Genomic DNA, 9,450 nt, shown 5'->3' with positions numbered 1-9,450 from the left:
CCTTTGTAAAGATTCGCATTGTCGGCTCAGTGGATCTATACTTGCTTCTTCAGCCATGACTGGAAAATCTGGAGATGTGACGGTTTCAGCTGAAGAAGTGGAAACAGGAGATGAATGTGAATCCTCCTCAAATAGCTCGTTTTCGTAGTAACTAGACAGAGTACTCAGCTCTTCCTCTGTCGGTAATACTCTAGATAATCGTCTCAACTCACGCAAAGTCTTCTCAATCTCAGGATTGAACGGTAGTAATTCACCACCCTGTGACCTGCGCATAAGAAGAAACTACAAGTAGAATATGAGAATAGTTTAAGGAACAGATGCCCCTTAAACTAAGAAAAAGACTAAAATTAAAACAACTAAAAATTTTAAACAATTGCCTCCCCGGCAACGGCGCCAAAATTTGATGCCCGTCGTTGTGTGCACCAAAGATAATATTTATAATACCTATTAAAACTAACAGAAGCTAGTGGTAACAGGGTCGAACCACAGGGAGGCGATGCAATTATTAGTTGTCTAATTTAATTCCAAGGTAACAAATGTGGGGGTTTGATTTGATTTGGTCTATAGCTAAAGGAAATAAAAGACAGTAAACTAAGTAAACGGATGAAATCAAGAATTAAAAGGGTGCTAAGATGGTCGGTTCACTATAGTTTCCGCTGCAGTATACTAGGTAGGTCTAAAACAAACACGTGAGACGGGAGAATAAGAAGTCCTCTCGGTCCATTCTTACAGGTAGCATCTTTCGATCTCACTACAGGTCCCTAATACCACTAATGCTAACTTTCGTCCTGAAAAGTGGTTTAAAAGGCTAAACTAACACATCTTTCGATCTTATTAATCTAGTCGTTTTAATTAGGTAGGCTATCTCCCTTCCCTATCTTTCGATCTTTATTGGGTCGGTCAATTCCTAGGCATTCAACTAGTCGCGTGCACTCGATTCGTCAAACATAGCAGTTAAATTAATTAAAATGAAGCTGAACTCACGTGGCCAGTCGATCGACCATGGCGCGAATTAGGTCGTGCTATTCTACGCCGCCTACTTCTACAGATCCCCTACATCATAGCACAAGATATTTAGCTACTCATGACTATGATGAAAACAACAATAAAATTTACGTATAAAACTACTGAATTCATGCTTGAAATAATTAAACAAACAAATAACATAAAGCGATAATTTCGGCTTCGGGAAACTAACTAGCAATTCTATACTACGAACGAAATAGAGTAAACTGAAATAAGAGCAGAAGAATACCGTAAAGGCAAGAAGGAAGATCAAAACCGAATGCAAAAGTAAATTGTATTGAATGATTAAAACTTCGAATGCAAAACCCTAATTAGTTCCCTAATAACTGAATAAAAACTGGATTAAAGCTTGATGAAAACTCGATGCCTATTCTGAATAACCTAGGTTACGTTATATAGGAATATACGTAACACTTATTCCTTAACCTAATATACAATGGGCTTCTTAATTCTCGATCTTTTTATTTGCGTCATATTAGCGGCTTGGTCGATCGACCGCTGGAACCGGTCGATCGACTGGTCTGCACTGAATAGTACCCTCTGGAACTCGTGCTCTGGTCGATCGACCATATAGGTCATTCGATCGACTGCTTTAGCTGATAGTCCACTTCTAATTCTTCATAAAATTATCTTTCAGGCCTCGAAATGCGCACCAAGTGATGCGTGTCTTTTATATGATGTTTTACACCTCATTTTACACGCATTTCAGAGCTCATTTATGTAGTTTAAGGCTACTATTTGCCCCATTTCGTCTACTTTCGTATTTTTATGTAATATTGCAGATTTATGCGGAAATGAGTAGATGTTGAGCTAAATCCGTCCCCGAGTATCCTGCATTGCAATTGACGTGAAGTGTTTACTCGAGAAATAAACCTGGTGCGCATTTCGAGGCCCGAAAGACAAGTCCACGAGAAATTAGAAGCGGACTACCAGCTAAAGCAGTCGATCGACTGATGCCTATGGTCGATCGACCATCATATGACTTACATAAGCCACTGTACACTGAAGAGCAGTCGATCGACCGAGCATCGTGGTCGATCGACCTCACCGCTAATCAGACGTGAATAAGTAGATCGAGAAACTTGAAGTCCAAAGCTATGTTCGGTTTAGGAATAAAGTTACGTGAGTTTGCTATATAACGTAACCTAGTTTACAGAGATATTCATTCAGAAAATTATCAAGTTTATCATTCAGTTTTTATCAGTTTAGAATATCGAATAATTAGGGTTCGGTATATTGTTTCGCATTGGATTTTCGTTAGTGCTTTTAATCTTTCGGTTACAATTCCTCTGCAATCTCGGTATTCCCTTATTCTTATTTCAGTTCATCTTTATTTCGTTCATAGTATAGGAATTGCTAGTTAGTTTCCCGAAACCGATTTATCGCTTTATTGTTAATCGTTTGTTTAGATAATTCAAGCATGAATTCGAATGTTTTAATCGTTAATATTATTGTTGTTTCAATTATAGTCATGAGTAGCTAAATCCATCGTGCTAGGATGTAGGGGAACTGTAGGATTAGGCGGCATTAGAATAGTAGGCTGAAATCGCGTGTCAGTCGATCGACTGCTATACCTGGTCGATCAACTGACCACGTGAGGTGTTACCTTCGTTTTAATTGTTTTAAATTCTATATTCGACGAATCGAGTGCACACGACTAGTTGAATGTTTAGGATATAACTGACCCATTAGATCGAGAGATAGGGACAGTTGTTAGATCACCAATTAAAATGACTAAACTATGCTGAGATCGAAAGGTAGGTAAAGTTTAGATTATTAGTCACTTCTCAGGACGAGAGTCAGTATTAGTGATATTAGGGACTTATAGCGAGATCGAGAGATGCTATCTGTTAAGAGTGGACCGAGAGGACCTCTTGTTTTCCCGCCTCATGTGTTTTATTTAGACCGACTTAGCTTTCTGCCGCCGAAACTATAGTGAACTGACCATCCTAGTACCCTTATTTATATTTGATTTAATATATTTCTTTAGTTTAATTTTCTTTGTTATTAGCTATAGACCAAATCAAATCAACCCCCACATTCGTTACCTTAGACTAAATATCAGACAACTATTGATTACTTCTGCCTCTCTGTGGTTCGACCCGACTGCCGCTATCTATAGTTGTAGTTGGAGATTATAAATTAATTTTTGACACCTCACGACGGGTATCAAATTTTGGCGTCGTTGCCGGGGAGGCAATTGTTCTAATTTTTAGTTGTTTTATTTTAGTCTTTCTTAGTTTAAGGGACATCTGTTCCTTAAACTTTTCTTATATTCTTTTTATAGTTTCCTCTTATGCGCAGGTCACAGGGTGGTGATTTATTACCGATCAATCCTGAGATTGAGAAGACCCTGCGCGATTGAGACGATCATCTAGGATATTGCCGACAGAGGAAGAGCTGAGTACTCTGTCTAGTTACTACGAGAATGAGCTATTTGAGGAGGATCCACATTCATCTCCTGTTTCCACTTCATCAGCTGAGACAGTCACTTCTCCAGACTTTCTAGAAATGGCTGAAGAAGCAACTATTGCCAATCACTCTGAGCCGACAGCCGCGAATCTCTATAAGGGATTTGCTTTACCTGGGATGGACCGAAAATTCGAGCCGAAGCCGTCCTATATCAACTTGGTTGAGAGAAACCAGTTTGGGGGAGCTGCGAATGAAGATGCAGCTAAGCACATGGAGACATTTATCGATTATTGCTGCTCTGTACCCCCACCGACCGGTGTGACCCAGGACCAGATAAAGGAGACCATGTTTATATTCTCACTTCGTGATGCTGCAAGGGAGTGGTATAGAGACCTGGATCGAGCTGCCAGTGGGATAACTGACTGGAATTCATTGGCCTTGGCGTTTTACAAGAAGTACTTTTCTGCCTCGAAGACCAATGTCATTAGAGCTCAGATCACGAGCTTTAAACAGGGGCCTAACGAGAACTTTCATGAAGCATGGGTCCGTTTCAAGAAGCTGGTGCGAACCATTCCGCACCATGGGTTCGAAAAGTGGAGCCTGTGCAATCAGTTCTACAATAGGCTCTATGACGATCAAAGGGCTATCCTGGATGCGACAGCAAATGGCAGATTCCAGGAGAACACGGTGGAGACTAAGGGGTGGAAGATCATAGATGACTTGGCCACCCACAAAGCTGAGTATGGGAATTCCCGGGGAAATCAAAGGAGAGCTGCTGAATCTCCTTCTGTGGCCGCACTTGAAGCTCTCACTGCTAGATTTGACAAGTACGAGTTGGGAGGAGCTTCAAAAGGAGGTATTTACCATGTAAATGTTGTGTCAGACGGTCCTTTCGTCTGTAAAAGATGTGGAGCCGAGGGACATGTTTCAGAAAATTGTCCCAGTCCTTTTGAGTCTTGTGCTGCCTTTCAACATTATAGGCAGACAAATACTTACTTTGAGCCGAATGCCCACCCCAACTTGAGGTTGAGTAGCCAAAATGTCTTGAATCCGACTCAACCTCCACCACAGCAGCAGCAGCAGAATTATGTGCCCCCTCATAAGCAGCAGCAATATCAAAAGCCTCCGTATGTCCCTCAACAGCAACAACAATCCCAAAATTCTGAGTTTGCTGAATTGAAGAATATGTTGCAAAAGGAGTCCCAAGCTAGAGAGGCCGGGATGAAACTGCTAGAGAGCCAAATTGCCCAATTGGCTAGCAATAACACCACTCGAGCTCCAGGACATCTACTGACTCAAACTGATCAAAAAGAGACCCTTAATGCTATCACTTTGAGGAGTGGGTCCACCCTTGAGGGGCCTGTTATGGTTGAAGATGTCCCTGAAAAAAATGAGGCGGAAACAAGTAAGAACAAAGCTGCAACGAATAATAGCAAGAAAAAGGCGTCTACCAGGTATATCAGTCGATCGACTGATATAGCCAGTCGATCGACCAGTCCGCGAGTTACAGGAGCCTCTGATACTGTTGAAGCCAATCGATCGACTGACCAACCTGGTCGATCAACTGGAACCGCTGCTGATGGTGAACAATTTCGTCCTCCAATGCCCAATAACTTGAGGGATCATTTGTTCCGGGGTACGACAACTCCGACAATATTGAGGGAAGACCCGAGTACTGACGGGTCAGTCCCGGTTCCGAAGTTCGACCCAATGTCGGTTAATGGCTCACATTTGAGACGGTCTGAAGAGGGTTAAAGCTTCAATAAGGAGAAGGTGGTGGATTTTCAGCCTAAATCCACCGACGCCGGCATGCGAGATTTAGAAGAGAGGGCTAAGTTACTTCTTACAGCCCCATATCCAGAGAGATTAGTGCCGACGAAGGAACATGTATCTTTTAATAAATTTGAAAAAGTTATTCGTAGCTTGAATGTACAAGTTCCTTTTCTCGAGTTAGTAAACCAAGTGCCTGCTTATACTAAATTCATGAAACAACTTTTGTCCAAGAAGCGGTCACTTGGAACTGTGCATACTGTCGCACTTACTAAAGAGTCATGTTCTTATCTGACCCACACTGCACCCCATAAGCTAGAAGACCCAGGTAGATTTTCCGTTCCTTGTAGCATTGGTACCTTTCATATAGAGAAAGACTTATGTGACCTAGGAGCCAGTATAAGTATAATGCCCTTGAGTCTTGCTAGAAAGCTCAAATTGACTAGGTTTGCAGTGACCGACATGACAGTACAGATGGTTGACCGATCTTCGGTCCAGCTTATAGGAGTCTTAGAAGACATTCCCGTGCAAATAGGAAAGTTCTTCTTCCCTGTAGACTTCGTTGTACTTGATATGCCTGAGGATGCCCACATTCCTATCATATTGGGTAGACCATTTCTGCACACTGCTAGTGCAGTCATAGATGTTGGTTCGGGAACTTTGACCTTCAAAGTAGGAAAGCATTCCATTGTCTTTGCCCAACCTGCTAAGAAGAAAGACCCCATGTGGCCCGTGACTTGTAATACGGTTTCTGAAAAGAAATCCTACTTTGTGCTTCCTGACATGCCTACCTCTATTCCTATTCCTGTTGTAACCCCTCCGCCCCAGATTGGGAGCAAGTTGGAGGAAGATTTGTCTATTTATGATATTGCAGAAGCTGGTTTGGGGAAGGAAGAGCTGCAAGTTGCACCAGCTGTGAAGGAGCCAATCATTTCACGAGGTGGTCTTGGTTGCCTTAGCTATGGCACTGATGAGGAGGTTGATGATGAGCCGGTCAAAGTAAGGGAGTCCGACTTGGACTTTGATGAGCCAGAGGAGGTCATTGACTGGGAAGATACAGAAGCTGTTGATCCGTTAAGTTCAGCGGATGTTGAAGTTGAGAAGAGTGCTGCTGAGAAGATGAGCACTGTGGAGGCTACTTCTTGTAGCCAGAAGCCAAGCAAGTGGGCCATTCCGTGGCCGTTCTTGATCAACTATTAGTTGATTGAGACTTCTTCAAAACATTTACATTTTATTTGCTTTTGAACCCTTTTATTTATTGTTTTGTGTGCGCGAAACTTCGCCGTTTACGTTTGCTTAGGATTTTAAACACTTTAGATGGTTACTTTGGGTGTTACGCAATTTTGGGCACGTATTATTGTGCATTTGCAGGTTTTTAGACCTTATTAGCTCATGTTCTCGAGCTAATTGAGAAATCAGAAAGTTACAGCAATATTTCCAGTCGATCGACTGACCCTTATGGTCGATCGATTGAGTTGCAAAGTTCCAGGAGCTTCTGTTCCTGTTCAATCCAGTCGATCGACTGCCTGCTATGGTCGATCGACTGTTGCTCGCTGTTGTACATGTTCACGACCTTTCCCCTACTGTGTTGGGTCGTTTTGCGGGATTGAGGGAGTTTTCTACTCTATTTTATTTTCCGACTCATTTCTGATTTCTTCCATTTTCGTAACTTTGCAAATAATTACCGCTTCATTTTTGCTTTCTCGAGATTATGCGTGGTATTTTCTGTCTTTTCAGGTACCTTTGGTAGCACTGTTGGCTACTGAAACCTCCTAGCTCACGCTGGTTTGGGGAGGTTTCCTTTTGCTGCGCTTAAAGTCTTGTGAGTTTTCAAGTCTTTATTTCATGTCATATTTACTTATTTTCTCGCAAATTCCCGTTTCTCTTTTCATTCATTACATGATTTTGCACAATGGGGACATTGTGCAATTTGGTTTGGGGAAGGGTTTTGCGTCGCATATCATTTGCTTGCATTCACGTTTACATTTCAGTGTTGCATTTGTTTATTTCATTTCCCATATATACAAAAATTCAAAAAAAATTTGAAAAATTTCAAAAATTCAAAAAAATTGCACGTTTATTTTAGCATATAGGTTGAGTCGGAACGGTAGTATTTCAATGATGACATTGCATTTGCAGCTGTTTTTGCCTAAGCCTTGCTAATTGACATGTTATTAGTAGAATCATATATGCATAGTCTACGAGTTTTCGTTAAATTTCTTGCTGAATTTTAAACTTGACTTTGATTTTTGGCAAACTACATCATATTTCTGAGATTTAGAGCCAATAACTGGTAACATCTATGACCGGTTTATTTAGGAATGTGAGTAGTTACTCCTTATGGGACATGTTACATAAATGTGCATAAATATGAACTTAATCTGCTTAATACCTGTATGCATTCGGTTTGTGGTTAGTTGACACATGTGGTAGAGGTTTCCTTTATTCATTTTGCCCATAAGCTCCACACTGCCAAAAATAGCCTTTTTGTCCCGTTACTACATCCTACATTTAGCCTGCCCTTGTCAAGCTAGTAGTTTACGTTCTGGGATTGTTACTACGTTTTTGGTAGCACATGCTCATGTTTGAGATGTTGTTGGAAAGATGAAAGGAAGGAAAGAAAGAAATAGAAAAAAAAGAGTTCTGTACTGTTTGAGGCAGTCGATCGACTGCCCCTTTCGGTCGATCGACTGATATCCCGAGAAGAAAAGAGAAAAAAAAAAGAAATCAATTCGCATGATTTAATTTTTATTCTATGGCGATTTTTGCTCCCATGTTCTATCTATATCTTATGGGGAGTTGATTGATTATAATTATTTCGGAGATTGTGAGTTTTGTGCTTGCTATAAAACTGTGTCGATTGAAGTTTGAGCAAGAAGTGGATATTGTCATATGGTTTTGTTACAGTACTAGCTTGATCACCTGTACCCCCACATTTCCATAAATGTTTTGCCTCTTTTTGCCCATTACCTCACATATCCCATATATACCTCGACATGTGTCATGGTCATTTGTTTGGTTGGAATGCATATGTACGGTTGTAGAGATTACTTTCATATTAGATTGCAGGCATGTTCTTATAGGTCGTAGTTAGGTGAGAGTCATTACAAAATGAATTCTTTCTAGCTTTTACATATATTCACCTGTGCTTATGTGCGATATGAGCGACCCGTGAGAGTCCATAATGATAAGTCTCTATAGTTGACGGTTCAACAGTTTTTAACGGCTACATAACTCGTTTGCATGATTCACATTACTAATTGATTGTTGGTTGTGCATTAAATTGGTTTAGGCTATTCAATTGCATTTCGCTCTGAAATTGAACTCGTTCCTTTAGATCGAGTCTAGTTCTTGCTTGGGGACAAGCAAGGGTTTGGTTTGGGGAAGTTTGATGCGTGTCTTTTATATGATGTTTTACACCTCATTTTACACGCATTTCAGAGCTCATTTATGTAGTTTAAGGCTACTATTTGCCCCATTTCGTCTACTTTCGTATTTTTATGTAATATTGCAGATTTATGCGAAAATGAGTAGATATTGAGCTAAATCCGTCCCCGAGTATCCTGCATTGCAATTGACGTGAAGTGTTTACTCGAGAAATGAACCTGGTGCGCATTTCGAGGCCCGAAAGACAAGTCCACGAGAAATTAGAAGCGGACTACCAGCTAAAGCAGTCGATCGAGCGATGCCTATGGTCGATCGACCATCATACGACTTACAGTAGCCACTGTACACTGAAGAGCAGTCGATCGACCGAGCATCGTGGTCGATCGACCTCACCGCTAATCAGACGTGAATAAGTAGATCGAGAAACTTGAAGCCCAATGCTATGTTAGGTTTAGGAATAAAGTTACGTGAGTTTTCTATATAACGTAACCTAGTTTACAGAGATATTCATTTAGAAAATTATCAAGTTTATCATTCAGTTTTTATCAGTTTAGAATATCGAATAATTATGGTTCGGAATATTATTTCGCATTGGATTTTCGTTAGTGCTTTTAATCTTTCGGTTACAATTCCTCTGCAATCTCGGTATTCCCTTATTCTTATTTCAGTTCATTTTTATTTCGTTCATAGTATAGGAATTGCTAGTTAGTTTCCCGAAACCGATTTATCGCTTTATTGTTAATCGTTTGTTTAGATAATTCAAGCATGAATTCGAATGTTTTAATCGTTAATATTATTGTTGTTTCAATCATAGTCCTGAGTAGCTAAATCCATCGTGCTAGGATGTAGGGGAAC

At 40.6% G+C, this 9,450-nt stretch overlaps 1 non-coding gene across 1 annotated transcript; it reads right to left on the bottom strand.

The window, feature by feature from the left end:
* Window positions 1-3,918: 3,918 nt before the first annotated feature.
* On the bottom strand, window positions 3,919-4,025 carry LOC141604022 (small nucleolar RNA R71). Its single transcript, XR_012525849.1, has one exon. It is a non-coding gene; the product is annotated as a small nucleolar RNA R71 (small nucleolar RNA).
* Between the last annotated feature and the right edge of the window lie 5,425 nt (window positions 4,026-9,450).

The sequence above is a fragment of the Silene latifolia genome, chromosome 9 (assembly GCF_048544455.1).
Source record: "Silene latifolia isolate original U9 population chromosome 9, ASM4854445v1, whole genome shotgun sequence".
In the NCBI taxonomy this organism is placed as follows: domain Eukaryota; kingdom Viridiplantae; phylum Streptophyta; class Magnoliopsida; order Caryophyllales; family Caryophyllaceae; genus Silene; species Silene latifolia.
Note: the sequence above shows the minus strand (reverse complement) of the source record. Positions and strands in the feature narration are given on the sequence as shown.